Raw genomic sequence first — 17,582 nt, forward strand, 5'->3', positions numbered from 1 at the left:
AAAAACGCGAAAAGTAGAAGCCATGTTTTTACTGGTTTTGCACTCTGTCGGAGTGACCATTGCTACGTCACAGGTACCAAAGCCCAGCGAAGTATACGAAAAAAGTCAGGATGTCTAATTAACGAGTGCATGCAAATGAGAAACTGAGCGGCCAGTTTGTGGTCGGCACATCAAGGATGCTGACCGAAAAATAATTGACCGATAGGTGGCGCCGTTGTTGAATTATTCAGTTGGGGGATCTTCGTGAAGCACCCTGTATAGACAAAGTCTTGCTGAAGATTGGGACGGGGTGGGTTCCAATCCTCCCAGTGGGTTTCCTGTTGGACAATTTCCGCAAGTTTTTCAGCGCAGTTCCCCATGGAGTCGGCCCTGGACGCCATACTAACCCCGCTGCCCTCCTCCTCCTTCCTGCTGTCCAACCTTCAACTGCCCACGCCGGGATGCCGCTCATAGCCACAGTCCACGTTTGTTATACATAAAGCTCAATAGTTTAAGTCTAGTAATAGTGACGTCTATCTGCTAAATTTTGGAACTGTCACATGCGAACTACCGTGGTAATAACAGCGCCGAACGGGAACTCCAACCCCGGACCGTTAGGTAAATAGCCTAACGCGCCACCGAATGTGCTATTCAGCCTCTGATTTTCAAACGAAAATACTTTACTGGCAATTTTTTTAAATAGTTACAGAGTGCACAAACACAAGGCACAGTAGAGCGAACTGCTGTCCTTGGAGTATTAAACTACCATGTCTACGCAGTTTTTCTTGTCATTTGCTGAACTTGTGAACTTTCCAAGACCTCTTAACAGACAGAATTATGGGTTTAAGTCACCTAGCAGTACTCCGGATTCATTCTGAAGCTACGTCGAAGTCGAGTGCACTTTATGTCAATTGTTCCATGTGATTTTACTCCAGCGAGACTTACTTTGGTACGTGGCTGATAACGGGCTCAAAATGGGCAACCTTAGTGATGTTAAGAGGAAACACGTTTGCCATTCGCCAACCTTACGGTTACTCTAGTTCTTCCCTTTTATATTCTTAGTATGTTATAAGTTCCTTCGCTCAGAGCGGTTAGGTGTACATTATTAAATAAACAAAATAAATAATGCGTATTGTTGTGGTGACGTTTTGATGATCCCGGCGATGGTAATGAGCTCTAAACGTGTAATTGGATGAAATACTGTCCACCACAGCGCTGTCAAACATCAGTATAATTTCATTTTGGATTTCAATAGAATACCAGCTACCTACGCTTACGAACAGAGTCCATGAGCAGTGACGTAAAAGTGTCTGTATTTTTGCGACAGTTTTAAATATCACAAAAGGAGCCTATATTTTTCAGTTTTTTAGGGTGATTTTTACTTTCTTCCTGAAAATTACCAAAATTTAAATAGGATGGGATTCATGACGTGCATTCATTTATACACGAGTAGTAAGTACTGACCACGCTTATCCGAAAACGCTACAAGGCTTCTGGACGCCATTAATTAGCAATTAGAGCTAATTGGGACCCCCCACATTAATCAGCATCATCCAGTGAGTCATCACACTAATTGGGGAGCGTCTAACTAGTGTCCAGACCACCCTGTGCGTTTCCGGATAAACGTGGTCATAAAAAATAAAAAAATAGATAGAGATAGAGTGGAGAGAAGGAGTTTAGTTGAAGATCAACGACGCCATCTTGAAGGAAGCGGCCCGGAAAGGCCGCTGACCATCGCCGGGCGACGGAGCACAGAGGCAGGTTGCAAAGCATCCCAGCTATGACCACAAGTTCCGGACATCCTGTGACGTCAGCTGTGACGTCATCATGGCATGTCTGGGCAAGTTAGGACAGCTCTGGACATGCAAGGAGAAAAACACTCGTAATACAGAGGCTGGGAAAGCAAGAGTATGCAAACCATCAATAGCTAACAAGAAAAAACAATTAGTTACACAACAAATGAGCCCACCAGAACAGAAGCGCAGAACGATGCGACTGCTCCATCCGAGAGGCAGGCAGAGAACTGACTCGTAATGGTTTTTTTCTCCTGTATAAAGCCCCGCAGCTGCATCCCCTAGCGGTTACTTTCTCAACTAATCTCACAACAAAATTATTAAGAATCACGCCAGCGCTACTCCCGTTCCCAAGGCAGAAGATGATAGAAAATGCCGGGGATGCCTAGTCAACAGCAACCAGCACCCGACGTGCACGGGCACGAAAATCGCAAACAAAGCGGGAACAAAGTTGACGAAAGCATTAGTTACACAACAAATCACCTCACCACAGCAGGAGCGCAGACCGATGCGACTGCTCTCCGTGACAACCAGCCAGAAACTGAGCGAGCGCGGGGAGCGCACGTCTGCTTTCCGTGACAGCCGGAGAGAAACTGACTGGGGCGCCGCTCCGCGGCCGCTACGCATACGCGCTCCTAGCGCCCTCTGGGGCGACTACCTCTGAGAGGCTAAGAGTTAAGAGCATTCCTGCGCCCCCTGCTGGCCATTCTCATTGGTCGTGAGGCTAAGAGAGAAGAGCATTCCTGCGCCCACTGCTGGCCGTTCTCATTGGTCGTGACGTCATCCTATTGTCTCAGGGCTACCCTGTTTTTTTCCACTAATGCTCCTTTGGTCAATCTACAATGAAGCCACAGTATGACGTCATCATGCAGCTGCGTGGCTCAAGGACACGTACGCTCTAGACAGGGGACATATTATTTATTGAATCACTATCCCAAGATTATGTCCTTTATTATTCTATAACAACTGAATAGGAAACTATTGCAGAAGAGCACCATGCATGAAAGCTGATCGTAGGAATTCCAAAGTCTTACTAAATGAGACTTGCAAAAGAACAAAATATCCTAACACGTAACTCCATCAACGGCAAATAAGAGGACTAGGTACTCAATAAATCAACACAGAGTACGGGTAAACAGGAGCGCAGAACTCAGGGCAGCACTATCGTCAAGACAACAATGTTCCTTGTCAAAAGAGAAAAATTACAAAACGTCAACACAGGAAAGCATGCATATCGGGGCATGTCAGAACACGTCAGCACAAATTGTACGACTGCTGGGCAACAGAGGAAAACAAACACTTGAACAGAGTGAAAAAGACAGTCACCATCATTTTTCCCGTTCACAGCATTCCCTCATTGTAAATCCGCTCGTCACAAAATCCACCTGCATCGTCGAACACCATTCACCAGTGACGAACCACACATCCGCACCCCATCAGAGGCAGACAGAACCCCACCGAAGCTACGCTCTTCCACTGACGGCCAACGCCAGGAGCAGAATTTGCGTGTCGAGACCCGTCAGTGTCCAAGAGAGAAGTGAATCCTTGCGCCCCCTGCAGGCCGTTCTCATTGGTCGTGACGTCATCCTATTGTCTCAGGGCTACACAGTTTTTTTCCACTAATGCTCCTCTAGACAAGGTCAACCTGAAACAATAGTCTCTCGGTATGCGGTCATCATGCAGGTGCGTGGCTCAAGGACGCGTACGCTCTAGACAGGGGACATATTATTTATTGAATCACTATCCCAAGATTATTTCCTTTATTCTACTATAATGATTGCGTAGGGAACTATTGCAGAAAAACACCATAGACAAGAGGAGATTGTAGCATTTCATTCCCAAAGTCTTACTGTACAGGAAAAAAAATGGTTCAGCAAGACATAAAGTCACACACCTGTCCCCCTCGCGGTTACTCTCTGAACTAAATGAATCGCAAAATTATTAAGAATAGCTCTACTCCCATTCAAGGCAGCACTATCGTCAAGAATATGCCTTGTACAAAAAGAAAAAAACTACATGCAGAAGGAAAGCATGTCAGAACAAGCCCAGGCATGTCAGCACATGTTTGTCAGACAAGGGGGGAAAAAGCGAAAAGAAACAAAGAAGGAAACCAGCATCAAACTATTTCTTCTTATTCAAAAACAGTGCTCATCATAAATCTGCCCAGGACAATACACACCATTTTTCTATTGCCACACTTTTTTCCAGTAACGGTCAATGCATTGCTACAGACTGCGTGACGTCATCACATCCTGTCCGAAGAAGAAGACACCGGCAAAGACTCCTATTATTTATTGAATCGCAAGATTATTTCCTTTGTCCTACTCTTAATGACATTGATTCTCTCATTAAAATTCAACAAAAAAGCACCCTGCATATTAACGATTTTCACCCCAAAGGCTCATCATGGTCATTTTATTACAGTAAACTACCACTGCTCTTTAAAATAATAAGTGAGTCCACTCCACATCACCTCCAGGCCCACCCGAGAGCCAGGCAGATAATTGAATAATGATGCTTTGTTCCTCCTGAATAAAGTCACACACCTGTCCTCCTCGCGGTTATACTCTCTGAACTAAATGAATCGCAAAAGTATTAAGAATAGCACTATTCCCATTCAAGGCAGCACTATCGTCAAGAATGTTTCTCTTCAAAAAGGAAAAATCTACATCTAGAAGGAAAGCATGTCAGAACAAGCCCAGGCATGTCAGCGCATGTTTGTCAGACAACAAGGGGGAAAAAGCGAAAAGAAACAAAGAAGGAAACCAGCATCAAACTATTTCCAAGCACACGCACTCCTCTTGTTCAAAAACAGTGCACATCATAAATCCGTCCAGGGCAATACACACCATTTTTCTATTGCTACACTTTTTTTCCAGTGACGGTCAATGCATTGCTACAGACTGCGTGACGTCATCACATCCTGTCTGAAGAAAAAGACAGCGGCAAAGACTCCTATTAATTATTGAATCGCAAGATTATTTCCTTTGTCCTACGCTTAATGACATTGATTCTCTCATTAAAATTCAACAAAAAAGCACCCCGCATATTAACGATTTTCACCCCAAAGGCTCATCATGGTCATTAGAATTACAGTAAACTGCCACTGCTCTTTTAAAATAATAAGTGAGACCACTCAACATCACTTCCAGGCTTATGTAATACGTGACCCTTTCTATGCTCATACATTCGTTGTCTGAGGCTACACCCTCGAGCAAAAAAGGCGCGGAAGCCGGGTGGGCAAAGTTCCATTCGCGCATTGCGAGCATAAAGGCGGGAAAGGCTGCGAGCAAAGTTCTATTCGCGCATTCCAAAGCACAAGACAGAACGCCTTTACGGGAACACGATAGCATTCCTATACTATATTAATGATTATTGCATTGCAGTTTAGAAAAACTACAACTAAACTATAATTTTAGGAGCCCATTAAAATTCTACTTTCTATGGAAACTATAATTGCCCTATTACTTGGATCGCTACTAATGAAGCGCTCCAATTTTTTCTCTCTTCCCATTTCAGCCTTGTCATGCAGGGAAGCAGACTCATATCCAACATAATTAATTTACACCGAGGGTGCCGTGCTTCAGGAATTCCTATCCTGCGCTCAGGTGCAAGCATTTCTTCACGGATACCTTTAACAGCTGACTTCCTCAACATATCGAACACCCAACAAAATCAAACAAACAATCAGAGAAACCCTCTTCTCAGCTGTACCATGCGACTGTCTTCTTCGTAAAATCGGTGATCTGAGGAAGAGAGCAGCGAAAAATTGCGCGCACTTGTGCTTGACTTAAAAAAACCTGAAGCATATGCCAATAAACCAAGAAAAGGACACTCATGTCTGGTATCTGATAGTGCCACATACACAGACGCATTGTCGCAAAGAAAGCACAGGACAGGGATACACAAATTTCCTTAGGTGAGCAGGGAAAAGGCTTAAGACCTCAGGAATAATAGCAGAGTCACTGGACATCGCTACGCGGCTAACACAAGATAACAAGATAATAGCGGCGGGTAAAATTGCAACACTGCTAAACAAGCCCCAACATGCCATCATGACGTCGCAATCCAGGAAAAAGAAGCACGCGCGCGCACACAGCAGCTCAGGAATGCACAAGGAGAGGTGCTTTATAGGAATTTCTACTCCACACACTCAGATACCAGCATTTCTGCACAAATACCTATAACGGCTGACTTCCTCAACATATCGAGGAAAGCGAATACTAACACTCAACATATAACAAAAAACAAACAAATTCCATTCTCATGAACTCTCTCCTCTGCCGAGCGGCTTTCTCCTGCTCTACCTGGATGCTGACTGTTTCCCCTCATCTACATTCTGAGTAAAAGCCGTGAAAGGAGAAAAGAACCGCGAAAAATTACACGTATGTGTGCTCCAATAGCTGTAACTGCAAGAAACCGTAGCGCACGCCAATACACTGAGAAAAATACACCTATTTCTGCCACCAGATAATTCTTGCATAATGCCACATACACAGTCGCATTACCCTTGCGTAAAGAAAGCACAGGACAGGGATACACAAATTTCCTCAGGTGAGCAGGGAAAAGGCTTAAGACCTCAGGTCACCACACATCGCCACGCGGCTAGCACAACATGACACCAACAAGATACTAGCAGCGGGAAGAACTGCAACACTGCTAAACAAGTCCAGACATGCCACGAGGACGTCACAAATCAGGAGAAAAAAAGCACACGCATGCACGCAAAGAGGACAACGCATTAAACACACGGAGCGCTCAGGAATAATCGTAGCGTTACCGCACATCGCTACGAAGCTCAACGTCTAACACAAGACGACAACAACAACAAGATATTAACGAAGGGTAAAAATTGCAACACGGAACAAGTCCAGACATGCGACATCGCATACAAAACACTGCTCATCGGGGAAAAGGCCTAAGCCCGCGGCGGATCATCATAGAGCATACACAACTTCATTTTTCAACTTCGCGTAAACTAAACGCGGTCTGCTTGGAAAACGACGTACAAATTTTCTTAAGGAGCAGAGAAATATAGAAATTTCTACTCCGTGCTCAGATACCAGCATTTCTGCTCAAAAACCTGCAAAATTAAGCACTGCTTACTTCGTCAAGATATCGAACACCCAACAAAATCAAACAAACAACCCCACTTCCACTGGTAGAACACTATTCAGCTTTTACGCAGGAGGCTTTCTTCTACATAAAAGTAGAGAAAATAAGAAAAAGAGCAGCGAAATATTACACGCACTTTTGCTTGACTTAAAAAACCTGAAGCATATGCCAATAAACCAAGAAAAAGACACTCATGTCTGCTATATGATAGTGCCACATACACAGACGCATTACCCTTGCGTAAAGAAAGCACAGGACAGGGATACACAAATTTCCTTCAGTGAGCAGAGAAAAGGCTTAAGCCGTACCGCCTAGGAATAATCGGAGAATCACCGCTTATCGCTACGCGGCTAGCACAACATGACAGCAACAAGATATCAGCGAAGGGTAAAAATTCCAGCAAGAAAGACACTACTGAACAAGTCTAGACATGCGACATCGAATGCCAAAACACTGGTGATCGGGGAAAAGGGCTAAGCCTGCGGCGGATCATCATAGAGCATACATAAGTTCATTTCGCGTAAACTAAACGCGGTCTGCTTGGAAAACGACGTACAAAGTTTCTTAGGGAGCAGAGAAATATAGCAATTTCTACTCCGTGCTCAGGTACCAGCATTTCTGCTCAAAAACCTGCAAAATTAAGCACTGCTTACTTCATCAAGATATCGAACACCCAACAAAATCAAACAAACAACCCCACTTCCACTGATAGAACACTATTCAGCTTTTACGCAGGAGGCTTTCTTCTACATAAAAGTAGAGAAAATAAGAAAAGAGCAGCGAAAAATTACACACACTTTTGCTCGCATAGCAATAAGAGAAAAAAATAAAATAAAATAAAATATCGACACACACGCTAATAAACTGTGACAAAGACACCCATTTCTGCTATCAGATAATTATTGCATAATGCTAAATACTCATTTGCATTGTCCCTGCGTGAAGAAAGCACAGGGCAGGGATACACAATTTATCTTAAGCGAGCAGGGAAAGTCACTTCTACTCGAACAGCTTAATACCATAAAGTCTGAATTTTTGCAAAGCAAATAAAGCTTGAACAGCGCTACGAACATGACAGACACATACTAACAAACAAACAAATAAACATACAAACAAACAAACAAACAAACAAACAAACAAACAAACAAACAAACAAACACTTCTATTCATTTCTATTGATAAAGGCGTAAACCACACTACAAGAACAAAGCACGCTGCTTCAGGAAAGCGTATCAAATGCATCGCAACAGGACCAGCTCTCATAAAATAGCCTGCCCAAAACGAATACTTCACCAGGTTCGCGAGGTAATTCCATTAAAAACGCTCTCGGTCTATCCTACAGATAGCAATGCAACGCTGCTTCCCTTATTTTTTAAGCCACTATTCCACGCAATGGTACATAAATGTATCACTCGTGTCACATGAAAAAGCACACACAAAGAACTTACTTGTCAAGTGGGATCCCTGGTTCAGGAAAGCGCGCGCGCACACACAGACACACACTCACATTTTCACAATCACAAACACAACGTCTATTCTCACAACCACATAAATCCATATTATTCCTCAGGTCAATAATTATCCTACCATCGTCAAAAGATGGCTCACTCTTGTATGCGATCGCAAAGCGATAGGTCCTCGTTCCGGATGTAATAGGATATCGCCACTCGGCCGACGCGAACCAAAAAAGAAAGAAAGGAATGCGCGTTCGCTATACCTCCACAAAGGAAACGGTGCCGTGCTTCTACGCAGCGCTCATCATACAGGGGTGAATTGTCTTCTTCGTTTTCCTTTTATTTTCTTGCACCCATATATTTTGCAAGAATACTATAGAGCAGAACGGACAAATGTGAACATCATTCGCTACACACTGTAGCTCTCATAATTTTTAAACCAAACCACTTAACATGTGTTCATAGGTCTTCACTAAATAGGTGAGCCGATAATGACTCAAAATGAAATGAAATCAAATAAAATAATCATTCCAGCATCGCTGGCTGCAAGCTTGGGTACCCTGCTTGGGTCTGCTGGCGCTGGAATAAAAGATTTATCGCGAGGGTACTACAATGGTGAGCTCTGCTGCTGTTTAAGTGATAAAACAGTGCATCTGCTCGGGGAAAGGGATCGCGCGCGTCCAAACCGCGAGGCCCGCGTTGCGCTCGCACGGGGAATCGCGCGCGTCGCGTCCCGAGAACGGCTCCGCGCGCGGCTCGCGTGGGGCGCGGTTCGGGAGCACTGTTTTATCACTTAAACAGCAGCAGAGCTCACCATTGTAGTACCCTCGCGATAAATCTTTTATTCCAGCGCCAGCAGACCCAAGCAGGGTACCCAAGCTTGCAGCCAGCGATGCTGGAATGATTATTTGATTTGATTTCATTTCATTTTGAGTCATTATCGGCTCACCTATTTAGTGAAGACCTATGAACACATGTTAAGTGGTTTGGTTTAAAAATGATGAGAGCTACAGTGTGTAGCGAATGATGTTCACATTTGTCCGTTCTGCTCTATGGTATTCTTGCAAAATATATGGGTGCAAGAAAATAAAAGGAAAACGAAGAAGACAATTCACTCCTGTATGATGAGCGCTGCGTAGAAGCACGGCACCGTTTCCTTTGTGGAGGTATAGCGAACGCGCATTCCTTTCTTTCTTTTTTGGTTCGCGTCGGCCGAGTGGCGATATCCTATTACATCCGGAACGAGGACCTATCGCTTTGCGATCGCATACAAGAGTGAGCCATCTTTTGACGATGGTAGGATAATTATTGACCTGAGGAATAATATGGATTTATGTGGTTGTGAGAATAGACGTTGTGTTTGTGATTGTGAAAATGTGAGTGTGTGTCTGTGTGTGCGCGCGCGCTTTCCTGAACCAGGGATCCCACTTGACAAGTAAGTTCTTTGTGTGTGCTTTTTCATGTGACACGAGTGATACATTTATGTACCATTGCGTGGAATAGTGGCTTAAAAAATAAGGGAAGCAGCGCTTGCATTGCTATCTGTAGGATAGACCGAGAGCGTTTTTAATGGAATTACCTCGCGAACCTGGTGAAGTCTTCGTTTTGGGCAGGCTATTTTATGAGAGCCGGTCCTGTTGCGATGCATTTGATACGCTTTCCTGAAGCAGCGTGCTTTGTTCTTGTAGTGTGGTTTACGCCTTTATCAATAGAAATGAATAGAAGTGTTTGTTTGTTTGTTTGTTTGTTTGTTTGTTTGTTTGTTTGTTTGTTTGTTTGTTTGTTTGTTTGTTTGTTTGTTTGTTTGTTTGTTTGTTTGTTTGTTTGTTTGTTTGTTAGTATGTGTCTGTCACGTTCGTAGCGCTGTTCAAGCTTTATTTGCTTTGCAAAAATTCAGACTTTATGGTATTAAGCTGTTCGAGTAGAAGTGACTTTCCCTGCTCGCTTAAGATAAATTGTGTATCCCTGCCCTGTGCTTTCTTCACGCAGGGACAATGCAAATGAGTATTTAGCATTATGCAATAATTATCTTATAGCAGAAATGGGTGTCTTTGTCACAGTTTATTAGCGTGTGTGTCGATATTTTATTTTATTTATTTTTTTCTCTTATTGCTATGCGAGCAAAAGTGTGTGTAATTTTTCGCTGCTCTTTTCTTATTTTCTCTACTTTTATGTAGAAGAAAGCCTCCTGCGTAAAAGCTGAATAGTGTTCTATCAGTGGAAGTGGGGTTGTTTGTTTGATTTTCTTGGGTGTTCGATATCTTGATGAAGTAAGCAGTGCTTAATTTTGCAGGTTTTTGAGCAGAAATGCTGGTATCTGAGCACGGAGTAGAAATTGCTATATTTCTCTGCTCCCTAAGAAACTTTGTACGTCGTTTTCCAAGCAGACCGCGTTTAGTTTACGCGAAATGAACTTATGTATGCTCTATGATGATCCGCCGCAGGCTTAGCCCTTTTCCCCGATCACCAGTGTTTTGGCATTCGATGTCGCATGTCTAGACTTGTTCAGTAGTGTCTTTCTTGCTGGAATTTTTACCCTTCGCTGATATCTTGTTGCTGTCATGTTGTGCTAGCCGCGTAGCGATAAGCGGTGATTCTCCGATTATTCCTAGGCGGTACGGCTTAAGCCTTTTCCCTGCTCACTGAAGGAAATTTGTGTATCCCTGTCCTGTGCTTTCTTTACGCAAGGGTAATGCGTCTGTGTATGTGGCACTATCATATAGCAGACATGAGTGTCTTTTTCTTGGTTTATTGGCATATGCTTCAGGTTTTTTAAGTCAAGCAAAAGTGCGTGTAATATTTCGCTGCTCTTTTTCTTATTTTCTCTACTTTTATGTAGAAGAAAGCCTCCTGCGTAAAAGCTGAATAGTGTTCTACCAGTGGAAGTGGGGTTGTTTGTTTGATTTTGTTGGGTGTTCGATATCTTGACGAAGTAAGCAGTGCTTAATTTTGCAGGTTTTTGAGCAGAAATGCTGGTATCTGAGCACGGAGTAGAAATTTCTATATTTCTCTGCTCCTTAAGAAAATTTGTACGTCGTTTTCCAAGCAGACCGCGTTTAGTTTACGCGAAGTAGAAAAATGAAGTTGTGTATGCTCTATGATGATCCGCCGCGGGCTTAGGCCTTTTCCCCGATGAGCAGTGTTTTGTATGCGATGTCGCATGTCTGGACTTGTTCAGTGTTGCAATTTTTACCCTTCGTTAATATCTTGTTGTTGTTGTCGTCTTGTGTTAGACGTTGAGCTTCGTAGCGATGTGCGGTAACGCTACGATTATTCCTGAGCGCTCCGTGTGTTTAATGCGTTGTCCTCTTTGCGTGCATGCGTGTGCTTTTTTTCTCCTGATTTGTGACGTCCTCGTGGCATGTCTGGACTTGTTTAGCAGTGTTGCAGTTCTTCCCGCTGCTAGTATCTTGTTGGTGTCATGTTGTGCTAGCCGCGTGGCGATGTGTGGTGACCTGAGGTCTTAAGCCTTTTCCCTGCTCACCTGAGGAAATTTGTGTATCTCTGTCCTGTGCTTTCTTTACGCAAGGGTAATGCGACTGTGTATGTGGCATTATGCAAGAATTATCTGGTGGCAGAAATAGGTGTATTTTTCTCAGTGTATTGGCGTGCGCTACGGTTTCTTGCAGTTACAGCTATTGGAGCACACATACGTGTAATTTTTCGCGGTTCTTTTCTCCTTTCACGGCTTTTACTCAGAATGTAGATGAGGGGAAACAGTCAGCATCCAGGTAGAGCAGGAGAAAGCCGCTCGGCAGAGGAGAGAGTTCATGAGAATGGAATTTGTTTGTTTTTTGTTATATGTTGAGTGTTAGTATTCGCTTTCCTCGATATGTTGAGGAAGTCAGCCGTTATAGGTATTTGTGCAGAAATGCTGGTATCTGAGTGTGTGGAGTAGAAATTCCTATAAAGCACCTCTCCTTGTGCATTCCTGAGCTGCTGTGTGCGCGCGCGTGCTTCTTTTTCCTGGATTGCGACGTCATGATGGCATGTTGGGGCTTGTTTAGCAGTGTTGCAATTTTACCCGCCGCTATTATCTTGTTATCTTGTGTTAGCCGCGTAGCGATGTCCAGTGACTCTGCTATTATTCCTGAGGTCTTAAGCCTTTTCCCTGCTCACCTAAGGAAATTTGTGTATCCCTGTCCTGTGCTTTCTTTGCGACAATGCGTCTGTGTATGTGGCACTATCAGATACCAGACATGAGTGTCCTTTTCTTGGTTTATTGGCATATGCTTCAGGTTTTTTTAAGTCAAGCACAAGTGCGCGCAATTTTTCGCTGCTCTCTTCCTCAGATCACCGATTTTACGAAGAAGACAGTCGCATGGTACAGCTGAGAAGAGGGTTTCTCTGATTGTTTGTTTGATTTTGTTGGGTGTTCGATATGTTGAGGAAGTCAGCTGTTAAAGGTATCCGTGAAGAAATGCTTGCACCTGAGCGCAGGATAGGAATTCCTGAAGCACGGCACCCTCAGTGTAAATTAATTATGTTGGATATGAGTCTGCTTCCCTGCATGACAAGGCTGAAATGGGAAGAGAGAAAAAATTGGAGCGCTTCATTAGTAGCGATCCAAGTAATAGGGCAATTATAGTTTCCATAGAAAGTAGAATTTTAATGGGCTCCTAAAATTATAGTTTAGTTGTAGTTTTTCTAAACTGCAATGCAATAATCATTAATATAGTATAGGAATGCTATCGTGTTCCCGTAAAGGCGTTCTGTCTTGTGCTTTGGAATGCGCGAATAGAACTTTGCTCGCAGCCTTTCCCGCCTTTATGCTCGCAATGCGCGAATGGAACTTTGCCCACCCGGCTTCCGCGCCTTTTTTGCTCGAGGGTGTAGCCTCAGACAACGAATGTATGAGCATAGAAAGGGTCACGTATTACATAAGCCTGGAGGTGATGTTGAGTGGTCTCACTTATTATTTTAAAAGAGCAGTGGCAGTTTACTGTAATTCTAATGACCATGATGAGCCTTTGGGGTGAAAATCGTTAATATGCGGGGTGCTTTTTTGTTGAATTTTAATGAGAGAATCAATGTCATTAAGAGTAGGACAAAGGAAATAATCTTGCGATTCAATAATTAATAGGAGTCTTTGCCGCTGTCTTCTTCTTCAGACAGGATGTGATGACGTCACGCAGTCTGTAGCAATGCATTGACCGTCACTGGAAAAAAAGTGTAGCAATAGAAAAATGGTGTGTATTGCCCTGGACGGATTTATGATGTGCACTGTTTTTGAACAAGAGGAGTGCGTGTGCTTGGAAATAGTTTGATGCTGGTTTCCTTCTTTGTTTCTTTTCGCTTTTTCCCCCTTGCTGTCTGACAAACATGCGCTGACATGCCTGGGCTTGTTCTGACATGCTTTCCTTCTAGATGTAGATTTTTCCTTTTTGAAGAGAAACATTCTTGACGATAGTGCTGCCTTGAATGGGAATAGTGCTATTCTTAATACTTTTGCGATTCATTTAGTTCAGAGAGTATAACCGCGAGGGGGACAGGTGTGTGACTTTATTCAGGAGGAACAAAGCATCATTATTCAATTATCTGCCTGGCTCTCGGGTGGGCCTGGAGGTGATGTGGAGTGGACTCACTTATTATTTTAAAGAGCAGTGGTAGTTTACTGTAATTCTAATGACCATGATGAGCCTTTGGGGTGAAAATCGTTAATATGCAGGGTGCTTTTTTGTTGAATTTTAATGAGAGAATCAATGTCATTAAGAGTAGGACAAAGGAAATAATCTTGCGATTCAATAAATAATAGGAGTCTTTGCCGGTGTCTTCTTCTTCGGACAGGATGTGATGACGTCACGCAGTCTGTAGCAATGCATTGACCGTTACTGGAAAAAAGTGTGGCAATAGAAAAATGGTGTGTATTGTCCTGGGCAGATTTATGATGAGCACTGTTTTTGAATAAGAAGAAATAGTTTGATGCTGGTTTCCTTCTTTGTTTCTTTTCGCTTTTTCCCCCCTTGTCTGACAAACATGTGCTGACATGCCTGGGCTTGTTCTGACATGCTTTCCTTCTGCATGTAGTTTTTTTCTTTTTGTACAAGGCATATTCTTGACGATAGTGCTGCCTTGAATGGGAGTAGAGCTATTCTTAATAATTTTGCGATTCATTTAGTTCAGAGAGTAACCGCGAGGGGGACAGGTGTGTGACTTTATGTCTTGCTGAACCATTTTTTTTCCTGTACAGTAAGACTTTGGGAATGAAATGCTACAATCTCCTCTTGTCTATGGTGTTTTTCTGCAATAGTTCCCTACGCAATCATTATAGTAGAATAAAGGAAATAATCTTGGGATAGTGATTCAATAAATAATATGTCCCCTGTCTAGAGCGTACGCGTCCTTGAGCCACGCACCTGCATGATGACCGCATACCGAGAGACTATTGTTTCAGGTTGACCTTGTCTAGAGGAGCATTAGTGGAAAAAAACTGTGTAGCCCTGAGACAATAGGATGACGTCACGACCAATGAGAACGGCCTGCAGGGGGCGCAAGGATTCACTTCTCTCTTGGACACTGACGGGTCTCGACACGCAAATTCTGCTCCTGGCGTTGGCCGTCAGTGGAAGAGCGTAGCTTCGGTGGGGTTCTGTCTGCCTCTGATGGGGTGCGGATGTGTGGTTCGTCACTGGTGAATGGTGTTCGACGATGCAGGTGGATTTTGTGACGAGCGGATTTACAATGAGGGAATGCTGTGAACGGGAAAAATGATGGTGAGTGTCTTTTTCACTCTGTTCAAGTGTTTGTTTTCCTCTGTTGCCCAGCAGTCGTACAATTTGTGCTGACGTGTTCTGACATGCCCCGATATGCATGCTTTCCTGTGTTGACGTTTTGTAATTTTTCTCTTTTGACAAGGAACATTGTTGTCTTGACGATAGTGCTGCCCTGAGTTCTGCGCTCCTGTTTACCCGTACTCTGTGTTGATTTGTTGAGTACCTAGTCCTCTTATTTGCCGTTGATGGAGTTACGTGTTAGGATATTTTGTTCTTTTGCAAGTCTCATTTAGTAAGACTTTGGAATTCCTACGATCAGCTTTCATGCATGGTGCTCTTCTGCAATAGTTTCCTATTCAGTTGTTATAGAATAATAAAGGACATAATCTTGGGATAGTGATTCAATAAATAATATGTCCCCTGTCTAGAGCGTACGTGTCCTTGAGCCACGCAGCTGCATGATGACGTCATACTGTGGCTTCATTGTAGATTGACCAAAGGAGCATTAGTGGAAAAAAACAGGGTAGCCCTGAGACAATAGGATGACGTCACGACCAATGAGAACGGCCAGCAGTGGGCGCAGGAATGCTCTTCTCTCTTAGCCTCACGACCAATGAGAATGGCCAGCAGGGGGCGCAGGAATGCTCTTCACTCTTAGCCTCTCAGAGGTAGTCGCCCCAGAGGGCGCTAGGAGCGCGTATGCGTAGCGGCCGCGGAGCGGCGCCCCAGTCAGTTTCTCTCCGGCTGTCACGGAAAGCAGACGTGCGCTCCCCGCGCTCGCTCAGTTTCTGGCTGGTTGTCACGGAGAGCAGTCGCATCGGTCTGCGCTCCTGCTGTGGTGAGGTGATTTGTTGTGTAACTAATGCTTTCGTCAACTTTGTTCCCGCTTTGTTTGCGATTTTCGTGCCCGTGCACGTCGGGTGCTGGTTGCTGTTGACTGGGCATCCCCGGCATTTTCTATCATCTTCTGCCTTGGGAACGGGAGTAGCGCTGGCGTGATTCTTAATAATTTTGTTGTGAGATTAGTTGAGAAAGTAACCGCTAGGGGATGCAGCTGCGGGGCTTTATACAGGAGAAAAAAACCATTACGAGTCAGTTCTCTGCCTGCCTCTCGGATGGAGCAGTCGCATCGTTCTGCGCTCCTGTTCTGGTGGGCTCATTTGTTGTGTAACTAATTGTTTTTTCTTGTTAGCTATTGATGGTTTGCATACTCTTGCTTTCCCAGCCTCTGTATTACGAGTGTTTTTCTCCTTGCATGTCCAGAGCTGTCCTAACTTGCCCAGACATGCCATGATGACGTCACAGCTGACGTCACAGGATGTCCGGAACTTGTGGTCATAGCTGGGATGCTTTGCAACCTGCCTCTGTGCTCCGTCGCCCGGCGATGGTCAGCGGCCTTTCCGGGCCGCTTCCTTCAAGATGGCGTCGTTGATCTTCAACTAAACTCCTTCTCTCCACTCTATCTCTATCTATTTTTTTATTTTTTATGACCACGTTTATCCGGAAACGCACAGGGTGGTCTGGACACTAGTTAGACGCTCCCCAATTAGTGTGATGACTCACTGGATGATGCTGATTAATGTGGGGGGTCCCAATTAGCTCTAATTGCTAATTAATGGCGTCCAGAAGCCTTGTAGCGTTTCCGGATAAGCGTGGTCAGTACTTACTACTTACACGAAGAGCAAAATGTGTTGTAGTTTCAGTTGACAGCCAAGAACACGGGCGGAATGAAGAGGACGGCACAGAGTCAATATAATAATAATAATAATGGTACTGTAATGGTACACTAAAGGTTTGTCTGTGCAGTGTGGCGACATGTTGCACGTAGGACTGGTAGGACTGCGGATAGTTTGAACCACCTGGGGTTCTTTTGACGTGGGCCGGAAATCTCCGACGTACGGTGCTGGAATCAATGTTTACCTCCCCCACATTGCTACCGCCCTCGGCCGGGTTCGAACCCGCGATCTTGAGCTCAGCAAGCGAGCACGTTACCGAATGAGCTACCGAGGACGGTCACAGAGTCAAGACCAGGTTGAAACCTGTTCGCATTCCTGTCCAATTCGCTCAGTCTGTACTCTTTCGTGTCTCATAAAACTCCAGAGAACATCGTCCTTCTCACTTCAGACATTTCAGATATTCATGTTCATTCAAGTTCAGACATCTATTCCGCTACATTTCACATTATTAAAACAAATACCTGCAGAATATTAAAGGAGAGAGTGTGTTAGTGCCGCAATCTAGAGTGTGTGTTGTTTTCAGCTGCACCAGACGTTTTACAAGAAAAAGCTGGAAGAACAGCAGACATACCGTTTCTGCTGGTGGGTTACGGTTAGGAGGACATTCCCTCGACGACAGTTCGTGACTTCTGCACGACTAATTACTTGCAATTCATTAAAGGTACTGTAAAGCAGCACCGATCAAATGTGACTTAGTATGGCTATTCGATAGTCCAAGCCACCAGGACAAAAACTGCGCAGGTTTTATTCCAATCGACGGTGCCATTAATTAGAAAACACGTATAACACTGG

General features: G+C 44.1%; 2 long non-coding RNA genes across 2 annotated transcripts; one reads left to right on the forward strand and one right to left on the reverse strand.

The window, feature by feature from the left end:
• Positions 1-1,542: 1,542 nt before the first annotated feature.
• On the reverse strand, positions 1,543-8,514 carry LOC135372088 (uncharacterized). The gene is made up of 3 exons (XR_010415813.1): positions 8,336-8,514; positions 3,099-3,417; positions 1,543-1,835 (listed from the first exon to the last, which is right to left on the reverse strand). It is a non-coding gene; the product is annotated as an uncharacterized LOC135372088 (long non-coding RNA).
• Positions 8,515-9,568: 1,054 nt separating this feature from the next.
• On the forward strand, positions 9,569-16,723 carry LOC135378717 (uncharacterized). The gene is made up of 3 exons (XR_010418553.1): positions 9,569-9,776; positions 14,736-15,054; positions 16,318-16,723. It is a non-coding gene; the product is annotated as an uncharacterized LOC135378717 (long non-coding RNA).
• Positions 16,724-17,582: the final 859 nt, after the last annotated feature.

The sequence above is a fragment of the Ornithodoros turicata genome, chromosome 1, assembly GCF_037126465.1.
Source record: "Ornithodoros turicata isolate Travis chromosome 1, ASM3712646v1, whole genome shotgun sequence".
Taxonomy (NCBI): Eukaryota; Metazoa; Arthropoda; class Arachnida; order Ixodida; family Argasidae; genus Ornithodoros; species Ornithodoros turicata.